Source organism: Pinus tabuliformis, chromosome 3_1, assembly GCF_031772625.1.
Source record: "Pinus tabuliformis cultivar Carrire ecotype Pingquan chromosome 3_1, CPIR1, whole genome shotgun sequence".
NCBI lineage: Eukaryota > Viridiplantae > Streptophyta > Pinopsida > Pinales > Pinaceae > Pinus > Pinus tabuliformis.
The window spans coordinates 193,295,475-193,311,291 of record NC_142301.1 but is presented as its reverse complement, the minus strand read 5'-3'; the positions used below and the strand labels follow the sequence as shown (position 1 = coordinate 193,311,291).

At 37.9% G+C, this 15,817-nt stretch overlaps 1 pseudogene; it reads left to right on the top strand.

Annotated features, from left to right (window-relative positions):
- The first annotated feature begins 8,583 nt into the window (after positions 1–8,583).
- On the top strand, positions 8,584–13,260 carry LOC149186461 (putative disease resistance protein At5g47280; annotated as a pseudogene).
- Positions 13,261–15,817: the final 2,557 nt, after the last annotated feature.

The following is a 15,817-nucleotide window of genomic DNA, read 5'->3' as shown; positions in this document are numbered from 1 at the left end:
CTCCTTTGGAGCCTTGTCTGCTTTAGCCTTCTTCTTTCCTTTCTTCTTTCCACCGTTTTTTGATTTGGCCGTAGATGACTCTACAGCGTGAATGTCGGCGGTGAGTTCAGGAGAAGACTCTCCTGTCGGAGAATCAGGCAAAGTGATAATTGGAGTAGTTGAAGCCTTGGAAGACTTCTTCTTGCTCTTCGTAGTCACGATACCGATCATACCATCAGCGGCATGAGATCCCGAAGGAGCAGCAGCGATTTGATTCGACTTTGGAAGATCTGGAATCTTCTCGTGTAACGTACCCGACTGAGTGTAAACTAAGTCAAGGTATTGTGCCTGAGCAATGACTTGCTCCTCAGTAACTACTCCGGCCTTAGCTACATCTTCAGTAATCTTCGGTAATAATGATTTGACAAACCATTCAGCTAAGATTTGGTCCGGGATAAAAACTTTCACTAATCTCCTTCGACGTCTCCACTCATGGATGTGATCAGAAATATACGTGGACGTCGATTGTTTTAGTGAAGTTAATAACTCCGTGCCATTATCGTATCTGACCGGCAACTGAAAGTGAGTTAAGAACGAGGTAGCTAACTGGCTAAAGTTGTAAAAAGAGGCCCGTGGCAACTCAATGTACCACTTGGCCGCGAGACCAATGAGTGTACGCTGGAAAAGACGTAAGCGGATGGAATCATCTGAGATAGAATTCGAAGCACACCAGAGGTGGTAAGTCATCACATGATTGGACGGATCCTCTCCAGACTTACCTTCGAACTTGGGTATATCGCTGGGCAACTTATTTGGCATTGGCGGCCAGAACTGAAGATATTGAATTGGATCGTTCGTTAGGCGCGTCAAGTCGGGTAAATCCAAAGTTGCAATAAACGGTAACTGCCGGTTAGGATCTCTAAAACTCTGGGTCACAATACCAGCCCCAGGAGGAGGATATCCAGGATAACTAGGAACAGGAGTCGCATTTGGGATATTATATCCTCCTGGAAAACCAGGATTAACCGGACCGTACTGGGGTTGTTGAGGTTGTTGATAAGTGTACCCAGGATACGGTTGATACTGGTAAACCGGTTGTTGGACAGCTTGCCCAGGTTGGTACTGTCCCTGGTACGGAGGTTGAACAAATTGAGGTTGAGTAGTGACAACCGTACTTATACCAGGCTGACCTACAGGCATCTGGACCGTGGTTTGAATTGTAGATCCAGACAACGGTAAAGATGTCTGAGGTGTGGTAACAGGGACAGTAGAAACTGGAGCCGTCGATACTCCAGAAGTAAGTATGGTAGATGTAGCGATAGTTGCGGCAGCCGTTTGAGATGGAGTACTAGGTGCAATTGACGGCTGAGTAACTACCGAAGCTACAGAGGTTTGAACATTTGGCTGGACGGGTTGCGGTTGCTGGGTTGGACCAGAAACTACAGGTTGTCCAGCTTGAGGAACCATCTGTACACTTGGCTGCAACACCTGTTGACCCTGTGATGGATCCCACACTAACATTCCAGGGTATTGACCCGTGACAGGTTGAGGATACTGAGATCCATAACCAGATTGAGGGTAGGATTGATAATTGTAAGGTGCAGTTCCCATACTTGGAACATATGACTGACCTTGAGGCGGTTGATAACCTTGACTTGAGTATTGACCTTGAGGTTGATAACCTTGAGGTAAATACTGATACTGGGGTTGACCTTGACCTTGAGGTTGGTACCCTTGAGGTTGATAACCTTGGGGTTGATACCCTTGAGGTTGCCATCCTTGGGGTTGCCATCCTTGAGGTTGATATTGATACTGAGGTTGACCTTGGGGTACATATTGAGGCTGAGGTTGACCTTGAGGCAAGTATTGCACCATAGGTACATACTGACTTTGAGGTTGCCCCCCAGACACGATTTGCGTACCTTGAGGTTGCCCCCCAGGCGTTAACTGCGGTTGCCCCCCAGGCGGTAATTGGCCACCTTGAGGTTGGGAAACGGGAACTGAACCTGACATCATGTAAATGTCTCCTACACCCAATGGTATATTACCACTGTTTCCAGCAAATAACCCATGATCAACGGGTTGAGGAGATGCCCCCGCAAAGGTACCAGAAAGTGACTGATACCCAGTGGGAACAGAAGGACCGCCGTGTAAAAAAGATTCAGGACTTTGTGTAAACACGGACGACTGACCAGACATATTTACAGGAGTATGAATACCTCCAGGTGGAAAAGGAGTACGAGGTGTAGAAAAACCTACTGAGTTGTCTAAAAAATTGGTTAACGCAAGGTACCAAGAAGTACTTCTAGGAGGACTGTAAAAGATGGATTCACGCTCCCTTAGATCAATAGTAAGTTGACCTTCAAGGTGAGAGACACCTATATCTTCTTCTGGAGCAAGTTCTTCTATAGCAATCAAACCAGAAGGTAGATTTTCGGTGATAATTCTTTCTATTCTCGGTGAATCAGGGACACTAGAAGTTGGAGTAACAGGTTCGGAAATTTCAGGTTCTTCGCCTGTTTCACTGGCAGATGAAAAACTACCAGCAAGCTCGGAAACTGTAACAGTTTCGGGATTGTAACCTGTTTCTAAACTTTGGTAATCTGGATGGACTACTAAGGAAGATTCTCCTTCTTCAGGTGAACCTACTCTACTGTCACTAGGAGGAGTTACAAGGACCTTTAACCCTTCGTACTGACCCGGAATGTCTTCAGGAGATTCACCCTGCGATTTACGGAGTTTTCTTAACAAATCTATTCCGGTAACAATCTCAGGAGACTTGCCCCGAAGTCGACGGGACTGTCTCGGTAATTCCGCCACAATTAAAGATTTTTAACTACAACACACGAAAACAAAGTAAAAATTTCAAATCAAACCGCCTAAAGTCTTCTAAAGAAGCAAACAAATTTGAAGCACACGCCTAAATAATCTAGAGCGTCAAACCAAACACAAACAGTAGTCTTCCGAACCAAAAGCGCTAGTTGGTGATTAGGCCCAACCTCGCAGGATTCAGTACAGAAATGGCGGGTGGAACAGTTACCCCGACAACCTGCTTAATGAATAGACCGGCACAAGTTCCTCCACTTTAACCGTCTCGAAGTGAAGTGAACCCCCCGGAAAATCCAAGTGAGTATAACCGACGTCTGCTCCAGGTACAGTGGGACCTTCCCTCCACCGTCACCTCGGTAGAACCCTAAATATTATGGTCACTAAAGTTACCAATCACAACAATTACACCTGGGGGAACAGTCTAAACTCCGACAGCACGCAAGGGCAGAGTAGCAAGCTCAATCCCCTTACCGGCTCCTTGACAATAATCCAAGGTTTACTGATAAGTGACCCCTGGCTCCTCGACAATGGTTAATCCGAGGTTTACCGTTTGTAATACGTACTGTCTGGCGTCGTTCCCAACGAGGGGGGAATGATCCCCTCACTGGTTCGGACACGAGCTCGTGCTTCTCCTTTAAGAGGAGCTTTCCCAGAGTGCAACTGAAACAATTGGATTTAATCTACTCAAGATAAACTATCTGTTTGGTTTTGTAGTCTTGGAGAGTTAAGTACTCACCTACTCCAAGACCCTAGCCTAAGCTATGTTGGTGTTTCAGAGCCCTAGAAAAATAAAAAATTACTAGATTGATTTTAATTTAAGCGTTACTTTTAAGGTTGTTTCTTAAGTCAAAAGGTGATGGAAGTGAAACCAGTGGTGTGTTGACTCGACTCGAAACCACTACAAAATGCACCTAGGATGATTTACCCACTACTTTACTTTTTCGATGAATTGCTTAACTAAAAAGTTGAGAGAATGCAATCTTTATAAAAGCAACTTCTTAATTGAAGACAATCAAAGAAACAATTTGTTTGTCTTTTCCAAGCATAAAAAACATGACCGCTCTTTACATGCACGAAAAAAAAACTCTTTTTCTCTTTCAAAAACAAAAAGCTACTTGAAACAAGACTTTTAAAGAAGATGTTTTTGTATTTTTCTTTTAATAAAGCAAATAAATCTAAGGTAACAAAAATCAATCTTAACAACTATTAAAATCTACGAAAATTCACTCATAAGCAAACTAAAAGGTAAATTTACTCTAAGCAATCTTAACGAGGCCAAAACCAACAATGATTATTCTAAGGTGTTTTACTTGATCACAATCAAATCAAGGACTAGCTTATTGCAGAACCAAAAACTAGCCAAAACAAAACTCTAATCTTTTTGTTCTTTTGTAAAATGGAAATCAACACTTTATAAACAAGTAATTCGAAATTTGACCCAAAACAACTTAAATGGCAAGTTGCTCACACAAGGAGACTTTACGATAGGCCCGACTTCTAAGAAGGCTGACAAACCAGAGAGATCTAAGGCTGGACAACTTTCTACCGTCAAAGTCACTACAGGACCTATCCAAAAATCAAACCCTAGGCCTAAACTTCGTTGAAATCCACTAAAACACTCAAAGCTCACAAAACAAGTTCAGGTGAAAATTTTTGACAGGGTACTAAAGGATCTGGGCAGAAAACACTAAGAAAAATCAAAATCTAAAAGCACTTAAAGCAAAAAATGGAATTTTCCTAAATTTTACAGGAAGACGCAGGCAACCCGTTATAACAGGCGTGGGCCCGCTCTGTGCAAACGGCAACAGCGCGTCCAAAGACGCACTGTGCAGTACTCAGAGGGTGCGTCCTTCTGGAAAAGTTAAGAAAAACCAAATCTAACTAAATCTAAAGCTAAGCCACCCAAATACTAATTCTCACAGTCAAAAACCAGAAAATAAAAATGATTTTCTCAGAGCAAAGTTCACACAAAGGAAAAGACTTTCTCATTAATGGATTCCCCAGCGGAGTCGCCAATTTGTCGTGGCGGAAAAAGTCGTTTGTGCGGACACAGCTGACCTCCCTAGGAGTCTAAACTCTCTAGCGACAAACAAGACAAAATGGAGTGATCTTTCTCTAAATATACCTTTTAAAACATGGAAACTACAAGTGTTTAGGCTTACCTTATTCCAAAACGCTGTTGTTGTAGCCCGTCCTTGCCGATCCGGATGAGCTCCTCCTTCACATCAATTCCTGCAACCACAAACAATCAAACAATTACCAAGCACTTGCATTTCATATAATAAAACATATATCCAACATGCAGACCAAGGAACACATGAAATAACTCATTAACACAAGCTATTGAGAAAAATAAACCAGTTTGTATTAATAACGAAACAAAGAAACTCTTACAACCTGGCCTTGGTGTTGTGCAAGTTCCTCCCAGGGTCCATCAAGGGTTTTCCTCTACTTTGACAAAGCTCACCCACTTCCAAGTAGAATCAAGCAAAGACAATCTTTCCTCACAAGGTTCTAAATGGGAGTCCTAATTGCTGCAGCATTTACCCAAAGAAAATGTATAGCTTCAACCTCCCCTCCCTCTGGCTCAATGCCTTTATTTATAGTGTTGTAAGGAGGTTATTCAGGTCCACCATCAATGGGATAATCCCCCTCTTTGGGTGGGATAGCTCCCTTATTGATGGGATAAGTTCCTCCTTAATAGGGATACATGAACCAACTGGAGGCGCATCCATTTCATCAAACCGACCTCTAGAAAGTTCTAGAAGTAACCACAAGTAACTTTTTTAAGATGAAACTTGCGCATTTTGCCTTTTACAGAAGGACGCACCTGTCCCTTGACATACAGAGCGTCCAAGGACGCAGCTTTTGTGAACATTGTGAGCGTCCCCGCAGGTAAGGCTAGAGAGAACCTGCGACCCCAGAGATAAACACATTTTTTACAAGACTTTCTCTCTTCTTTGAGTTTGAGATGGATAGCAGAGGCATAAGACTTGCCTAAGAGGGTAGCATGACTGTTGATTGAGCCATACTAACTGTAAATAGTCATGGTGACATTTTTTAGTGTAACACATAGTTCACTGCAAAATCTGTGTCACTCATTTAATTTGCAACTTCATTCGAGCCCAATCGGATCTATAGACCATACGAATAGTTGTGTCGTTCCATTTCAATATATATATTTATAACATATATATTATAACATATATATATTATATATATATTTTATAACATATATATATATATATATATATATATATATATATATATATATATATATATATATATATAAATATATATTTATATTAAATATTTATATATATATATATAATTTATTTATATATATATTATATATAATTTAATTAATTAAATTTATTTAATTAATTAAAAAGTTATATATATATATTTAATTAATTAAATTTATTTTAATTAATTAAAATTTATATGTATAAAAATTATTTTAGCTAATAAAAAAATAGGGGGAGGAAAAATATTTTAGCTGGCAAATAAATACACGCCTCCGCAAACCCGCTCAATGTTGACAATGACAATGGCTGATTTCCAAAAAAGGTTGTTGGATGCAGAGCATAAGATAAATAACAACCACGACGAGGTCAGTAAAAGATTAAATGACGTCGAGAGCAAGCAGACAAAATCAAAAATCTTCAAGATACGACGAATCGAATAGAAATAAAGATGGAAAATTACTATGTCCAGACAGAAGCAGGGATCAGAGAGGTCTTAACAATGCTGAAAAGTCTGTGTAAAAGATCGAATTGTACACCCGAACAACTACTAAAAGAAGGTGAAGAGAATCAAGAACACATCTCGTCAGATTCAACTAAGTCCACAGACTCTCATGACAAAGTTGAATCCCCAAAAAAATCAGCAACACCCCACCAAGAAGCGAGTAACACAGCCTTTACAAACAAGCAACTCTGGGATAACTTTACCAATCAACACCCTTTTTTCGCTCAACCAGTAGCAACATACCAGCGACGGGCAAAAGTCGAGATGCCTAAATTCGATGGAAACGAAAAAAACAATGTTGCATGGATAAATAAAGCAGAAGAATACTTTGAGATATATGACATCAATGACGATGACGAAAAGCTCAGGCATGCATCCATGAAAATGGAAGGAGAAGCATATAACTGGCATATGTGGTGGAAAAAGAAAACACACGTCATTAGCTGGAGAAAATTTAAAGATGCATTCTTCAAAAGATTCCAAGGTGTAAAGGAAGAAGAATTCTTTTCAAAACTCATCAAATTATGACAAAAAGGAAGTGTGGATGAATACACTCAAGAATGGGAGACCTTAGTAACACGAGTACCTGGGTTATCAGCATCTCGTCTAATTCAGTCATACATCTCGGGACTCAAAACCCATTTACAAGCAGAACTTGAGATGCATGACATTACATCTATAGAAGTAGCAAGACGAAAAGCAAAAACAGCTGAAAAGAAATCTGAACCAATATTTTGGTCAACAGCGGAAAAAGCTTATGCAAGACGAAGGATACCCCAGTATGTGGACTCAAATAATACAAGATATGTTCCACCACATCGTCGTGAAGATGAAAAATTTAATGTGGAAATGCAAAGGATAAAAGAGGGTAAATGTAAATGTTGTGGTGAGAAATGGGACCCCAAACATAGATGTGCTAAAGGAAAAGAACCAAAGAACCTATATAATTGTGAAGCAACCAATGATTCAAACAATGAAGATTATGACATAGAAGACATAGAAGACGCCCCAAAATTGTCGCCAAAACTAGATGATGGAAGTATTCCACAAGTGTCATTATCAGCTATGACAGGTATATCACAACCTCAGACTTTAAAGTTAAAAGGACACATAAAGAAGAACAATGTAGTGGTTCTCGTCGACTCTGGAAGCACACACAATTTTTTAGATGCAACCATGGAAAAGAGACTCAATATCTTTTCATTTCCCTTACCAAACATGAAAGTGATGGTAGCTAATGGTAAGAAGATTGAAAAGGTAGGGAAATGCCATAAGGTCAATTTACAGATTCAAGACTTTAATCTAGAGTCTCCATTCTTCACGGTACCGTTAGGAGGAGTAGATGTAGTCTTAGGTATCCAATGGTTACGAACTTTAGGTACTTATGCCGCCAACCATCAAGTACAATTTATAAAATTTAAATGGGGAGGTCAGAAGTACAAGCTACACGGATTCCAAGCACCAGAAAATCAAGTTGTATCATCATCTCAGATGATGAAACTAAGTCGAAAAGGAGCACCCGCTTATGTAGTACAATGTCACCAGTTAGAGATGTTATCTGCAAATATGACCAGAGAAGAGTCACCAGAGATACAAGATTTGATTCGGAAGCATGAAAAAGTATTTCAATACCTACCTATGAAGGTGCCGCCTAATAGGGAAATTGAGCATACAATAGAAGTCAAGGCAGGGTCAGACCCTGTCAACATCAAGCCATACCAATATCCACATCACCAAAAAACGGAACTTGAGAGATTAATTCAAGACCTTTTAAAATGTGCGGCCTTGATCATCTTGGAATATCTGATCAAGTGGAAGGACTTACCCGAAGAAGACGCCTTCTGGGAGAATGAATCATTCTTCAACAACATCCGTCGTTACTTATGCTTTGAGGACAAATCATTCTTTCGAGAGGAAGGCAATGTTATGTAAAAAATTAGTTAGATTAGGTTATTATTTAATTTTCAGTTAAATTAGATGAAAGGGCACGATCATAAGATCATGCCCTTTCCCCAAAGGGTGTCCATGGCAGTATATAAGCCAGGCATCCGTAATTGTAAGAATCATCATCTGTAATTTCATCTTTTAATAAATTATTTATACTTATATTGTTGTTGTCCAAGAAATTCCTGCTTCACCAAAGCTGCTGAATTATGCCTCAATTCTCTTGAATTACAATGAAACCAACCTGGCCCATCCAATAGGAATCAAGGCCTACATTCCCATTAAACGCAAATGGAAGAAGGCTGGAGATAATCGGCTACAACCACAGTTCACACCAAGGGAGAATAGAAGATGTTGCATAGTTACCACTGACCATATACCACTTTGAATTTTTTTGATATTTTCTGGAAAAAGGAATTAATTAAATTTTTTTGGATGCAAAGAGAATGAAAAACACTAGAACTAATTGAATTGTTATTGATGTGATGTGGGAAAAAAAAAATTGCAATATTCAAATGCTCTCTCCACTGTACAGACCTAAAAAATTGCAATATGCAAATGCTCTCTCTACTCCACTGTACATACCTACCAGTCTGCCCACTTAATATTTTTTCTGCTCTCTCTGTTGTACAAACCAAAAAAATCGGAATATACAAATTCTATCTCTCCTGTACAGACCGACCTAGTAGTTTGCCCTCTTTACTCCATGTACATATTTTTGTTGATAAATCAGATTAGTATAAAGAAAAAGAATCAGATTAATACAAAGGAATCTGAGTTTCATATCAGATTTAAAACTGAAGATTTGTATTACCCAATGTCTAAATATCATATCAATATTGATGGAGCTGATTTTCCACATCTATTTCTAATGATCTAATGATCTACCCGACGGTGAAGCCACCCAAACCCGTGCAAATATATGTACCACTTGTATATGGCTTCACACTGCACCAAAGTGCAAGGTAGCGGATATTCTTGGCTATTGAAAGATTGACGCAAGTAAAATTCCTTGTGTGTTAAATTATTAGAATTTATTACAGGCATATGGGATTTTGATGGCTGGAATTGAAACCAAGTTTGATGTTAAATGACATCAATCTATTCACTTTAAGAAGTCCCTTTTGAGGTCAACTTAATGGCTGATTAGCTCTTTATTTTTATCATGAGCCAATTCTTATTTAAGTTCTAGCAGCGCAATTCTGATTAATGTGATTAGCTCTTTATTTTTATCATGAGCCAATTCTTATTAGTCCCTGCTTGGGACTAATAGCGATCGATCGATTGTTGACTTACCATTACTTGATACTTTGACCGTTTTTTTTCGGTGTTTTCACATTTTAACCTAAGTTTGATGCTCCCAATTTTATTCAACAAAATTTTACCCAAAGTTTTTGGTTCGGCAAACGATTGAGGTCTTATTGCAGCCTTCACGTTGCCCGATGCAAAAATATTGAGGCAATCTCATCTTATCCAAAGTACGTTGTGGTAGGCTGTGGAAGCAAAGTTTGCAATATCATCTTATCCTAAGTCCTTTCTGAGGCCTGTTCCACTTAAGCCAACACCTAATTTAGACATTTGTTCATAGAGATATTTGCATGTTGACCACCTGTCAGCATATGGAACCCTGTCAATTCCAGCAAAAGAGCTGAAGAACAAGCTTCAATCGTTAAAGCGCGACATTGATGATGTCGAGGTTATTTCCAATTCAGATTCATCAAGATACAGCCAGTTCAGAGAATTGGAAGCTGTCCTGCAAGATGGCTTAAGCCTTGTGGACGAAGGAGACAATTTACACGTCTGTAATGTATACAGAAAGTGGCAATATGCAAAGAGGGTTCGAGAGTTTCAGGAGAAAAACAAAGATTTGATTGAAATTCAAGGTTCGCCCAAAATTTTCGGTCGTTTGGAGAATCTAAGTGCAGCCGTCAATGATCTTCGCAAACAATTCGATGTGGCTAAAATCGTTGAACAACCCGTCAGCTCCACCTTCCACGAAGTCCCATATATGTTAGATTTTGTAGTTGGGTTAGAGACTTGTATCAATGCCGTCAAACAAATTATATTGCAGGATGACGTTGATCGCCTTGGAATAACAGGGATGGGTGGGAGCGGCAAAAGCACTCTGGCATCATCCCTTTGCAAAGATAACCTAGTCAAAGGTAACCACATTTCCAGTCTTCCTAAATCTGTTATCCAGACATCCATATTATGTTGTCATGGCCTTAGTTTGTAATGTTTATTCTCTTTCCAATCTTTCAGCAATATAGTTCTCGTTCCAGTGAAACGATCTAATCCAAATGTAAAAGGCCTCTTAGAGACGATGTGGGAGAAGATAATTGGTGGCCGAGTGCCTGAATTCCAGAGCATAGAGGATGCACATGACCAATTGCAGAAAAAACTTAGGTTAAGAATATATCGGCCGACTTTGGTGGTTTTGGATGATGTCTGGTCGACATCAACTCTGGAATACCTGTTGTTTGAAGCAAAAGGATACAAGACAATTATCACAACCAGACAAGATCCCACCATTAGAATTACGGGTAGTACTCGTTTGTATAAGATGCCTCTGTTGGAGGATGCTAATGCCCTGTCTCTTTTCTGCTTCTAGGCCTTTGATGAGACATCGATTCTGACAACAGAAAATGAGGTTCTGGTTAGACAGGTATGAATTATACATACTCTCCATTATCTCATATGCCTTAACGTTTTCTCCATCTTACTCATCTTTTACCTAAATGCCAATTTTGCAATCAATACCCAAATTTACGACCTAAAGATAAATGCCTTTAATGTAGCTCCAACAAGTGTTTTAGAGTCATGATTTATGCAGACAACTAGCACAGTTTAACTAACATTATAGTTATAGGTTGCAGCAGAGTGTAAGGGCTTACCACTTGCCCTCAAGGTCATTGGAAGCTCATTGCGCGGTAAGCCTAGGCCAATTTGGAGCAATGCTCAGAGAAAACTTTCAAAATCAGAATCTATATCAGAATATCACAAGGAGAGTCTTCTTAAACGCTTGGAAACGAGTATAGATGTGCTTGATGGTAAACATAAACAGTGCTTTTTGGATTTGGGGGCTTTTCCCAAAGGTAGAAAGTTCAGCGTGGAAACATTATTAGACATTTGGGTATATGTTCGCCAGATGGAATGGACAGATGCTTTGGACGTCTTGCTAGAACTTGCAAGTCGAAATCTCCTGAATCTCACGGGCTATCCAGGGTATGTACTATGGAACCTGTTTACTTCAACTGCTGAGTATGAATTTGTTTTGATTATTGCTTCGGCCTCTTCATGTATGCTTCTTAACTTTAATTATTCTTCTTTTGGGCTTTGGCATCTTCGATAAATCATGAACATCCCAGAAAACTTGAGGCTTATAAACATAATCTAAGTTTATAATCTAAATTGTGTACAAGATTTATTTTTAGAAAGAGAATGAGGAGAGTAAGATAAATATATATGTTAGTATCAAACTAGAGATAAAAGGGGGCTTTTGAGATACCATGATTGGTTTGGTTAACACAAGGTTTTAATGGGTTAGGAGTGGGGCCATCAATTTCAGCTGTGCTGCTGAGCTCTGCTTTTCTCAACATGATGTAATGCGGGATTTAGCCTTGTACCTGGCAAGCCAGGATAACATTATCACTCCTAAGAGGCTCTTCATGCCTTCCAAAGAGGATAAAATTCCCACAGAATGGTTAACTACTCTCAAAGATCAGGCATCTCGCACTTAGTTTGTTTCAATTTACACAGGTATGTCTGCTCATGAAACCTGCTTTCTTTCCCTTTCCATATGAAACATTGAATAATTATGAATTCAATTTACTAATTTTCCAAGTTTACTAAGGTGTTTGATAAGCATTTTGATCAGCATCATACATTGAGTTTTATCTTTCTGGGACCCTTGTAGGTGCAATGCAAGAACAAGATTGGAGTCAAATTGATTTTCCTGAGGTGGAAGCTTTGGCGTTATTCTTTTCCGCAAATCAATACTGTCTTCCAACATTTTTAAATAGGACGCCAAAACTGAAAGTTCTTATAGTATACAATTACAGTTCCATGCATGCAAATATTAGTGGGCTGCCAAGATTTTCTTCACCTGTTCAAATTAGGTCTCTGTTTCTTCATAAGGTGATTATTACTTCTCCTCTGTATGAGAACTGTAGGTCCTGTGAGAAGTTGGAAAAGTTGTCCGTGTGCTTATGTGAGGGCCTTGGGAATAACACTCTAATGGATATGGAACTTGAGCCCTTTAACTTTCCAAACATTATGGAAATTAATATCGATCACTGTAGTGATTTGGGGGAATTTCCAGTCAAACTATGCAATTTAACTTCCCTCCAGAGGTTGTTTGTTACTAATTTTCATTTTATCCAAAACTTACCTGATGACATGGGATGGTTAAAGTCACTTCGGGTGCTGAGATTGTCTGCCTGTCCAAGCCTGTCGAGGCTGCCATCTTCCATTTGCAAACTAGGGCAACTAGAATATTTAGATATTTCACATTGCAGAAGTTTGCAGGACCTTCCCACTGAATTTGATCAGTTATCAAAGTTAGAATCGTTGGACATGAGGGAGTGTTCAATATTCAATGAAGTCCCTACAGTAATACCAAGATCTTTAAAACGTGTAGTCATATCTGATAGCGACAGGCAGCATGAAGCATGGTTGTACATCAAAGCATCTACCCTTCATAACCTCACCATTGATGAGGTTCAAGAGATCTTTAGTTTGGAGTGGCTTGAAGATTGAACTTGGTTTTCCAAGTTTGGGAATAATTTCATTATGCTTTTCTCAAAGTACACTGTTCATGTATTTAAGGGTAAGTTGTTACTTCAATATATGTCATCCATGTGAATGATGTAAAGTTTATTAGACATGGAATATTCTGTACAGAATGATGTAAAGTTTATTATACATGGAATAGTCTGTACAGAAACAGAAGCATCTGAAGGTGACAAGCAACCTCAAATGTTCTGTAAAGAAACAGAAGTATCTGAAGGTGATAAGCAACCTCAAATGTGTCGGGAACTGTGCAAAGGTTGTGCAGTTGAGAATGCTTGCCCATAATCCATATATTCAGGATTACCTGATGGTGTAATGTCCATAGATTCAAAAGCACACGATGGTGGAATCTCCTTGTATGTATTAAAAATTTTGCGTGTTTTCTGACCATGTTATATATATTGAAATTGTTCGGTTGTAAGAAATGGGATGACCTAAAAAGATTGTTTATGGAATGTTAAAACCTAATTTCTTGTAGATATTCTTGTGCAGTGTCACCACAATGACGTATGACTTTGTTGTCCAGTGTCACAACAATGACTTATGACTTTGTTGGCCACAAGGCCCATCTTTGATAACTTCTCAATTCAACCATTTAACCCTTTTAAATCAATGAAGAATATGATTGCGGTTATGATGCTTTCTTTGCTCCTAAACTTAACTTACGTTTCTCTAACATTCTTATTAACCATATTAAAAACAAAAAATTAAACATCCAAAGGAAACTTTGAATTGAAATCAATTATTTTTATTTTTGGTGTATGTTTAGAGGTGCTTTACAATTCAAGAAATATTGTGGTCACTCATTTGAATTGAAATCAATTATTTTTATTTTTGGTGTGTGTTTAGAGGTGCTTTAAAATTCAAGAAATATTGTGGTCACTCATTTCTAACAGTGTTGGGTTAATGGATTAAATCGGCAAAGGTCCAAAAAAAAAAAAAACTTATAAAAATAGGCATAAATGAACATATTAAAAACAAAAATTTAAATATCCAAAAGAAACTTTGAACTCAATCATTTTTATTTTTGGTGTGTTTAGAGGTGCTTTACAATTCAAGAAATATTGTCACTCATTTCTATCAATGTTATGTTAATGGATTAAATTGGTAAGGGTCCAAAAATAAAAAAATAAAATAAAAAAAACTCATAAAAATAGGGATAAATTTGGTTTTAACCATGTTAAAAATAAAAATTTAAATATCCAAAAGAAACTCTGAACTCAATCATTTTTATTTTTGGTGTGTGTTTAGAGGTGCTTTACAATTCAAGAAATATTGTCACTCATTTCTATCAATGTTGCGTTAATGGATTAAATCGGCAAGGGTCCAAAAAAAAACTCATAAAAATAGGGTTAAAATCGGTTTTAACCATATTAAAAACAAAAATTTAAATATCCAAAAGAAACTTTGAACTCAATCATTTTTATTTTTGGTGTGTGTTTAGAGGTGCTTTACAATTCAAGAAATATTGTCACTCATTTCTATCAATGTTGCATTAATGGATTAAATTGGCAAAGGTCCAAAAATAAAAAAACTCATAATACTCTATACAAGGAGCCTTTCAGCTCTGTGTACTCGTTCCTAACTCTGGTGAGTTCTTTTGATCTACATCGAGGCCATTCACTTACGGCAGGGACTACCGGCTGCATGCAGCACTTGTTTAAGTTCTAGCAACTCAATTCTGATTAATGTGTAACTCCGACAAGACTCTGCGCTACCAAGATTGGTAACTTCCGAATCTTTATCACATGGATATGATGTGTACCAGCATCCATCTTAGTTAGGTAACTTCCGAATCTTTATCACATAGATATGATGTGTACGAGCAACCATCTTAGTTAATAAAAGAACAATTTCATGGTTAGAAATTTGACTACATTTAAGTGAAATAGTTTAAATGTTTTATGTTAAAGTAATTTAAATGCTTTACTATGTTTTGATTTGATTTTATCAGTTTTGTCTTAAATTATTGGAAAGTTATTACAGATTCTAGTAGTTAAAATTGTTTGATCTATGTATCTCAGGGTTTATGAAAATGTTAGATGGATTTATATATTCAACCATTTTAATAATTAAAAAAAAAAACATAAAATATTAAGATCTTTTTATTATTCTTTAATTCTTTTATATTAATGAATTTCTAAACAATATTTTATTATTTTTTGTCCTTTTAAATTGACTTGCAATTTTAATGTAAACCAAAACTTCACACCAATCCCAAAATAGTTTCTGACAACTTTAAACATGTGCCTCTTATTCTACTTTAAACTTGTGCCTCTTATTCTGTCAAAGTGAATTATGTTTTGGAATAGAGAAACTTTGTTGTGGTTTTTTTGATCCGGATTTAAAAAGAAACGCAATAAAATACAGAGATAATCATAAAGACAAATATGCAGCGGAAATAATACTTCATTTCAATACTGTAAAATACTGAAATATGCTTACAAACAGAAATGGAAATAAACTAGCTAGGGCGATGGTAGCTTATCTCTGAGAAGAGATGTGGCAGCTACATGCCTCTGAA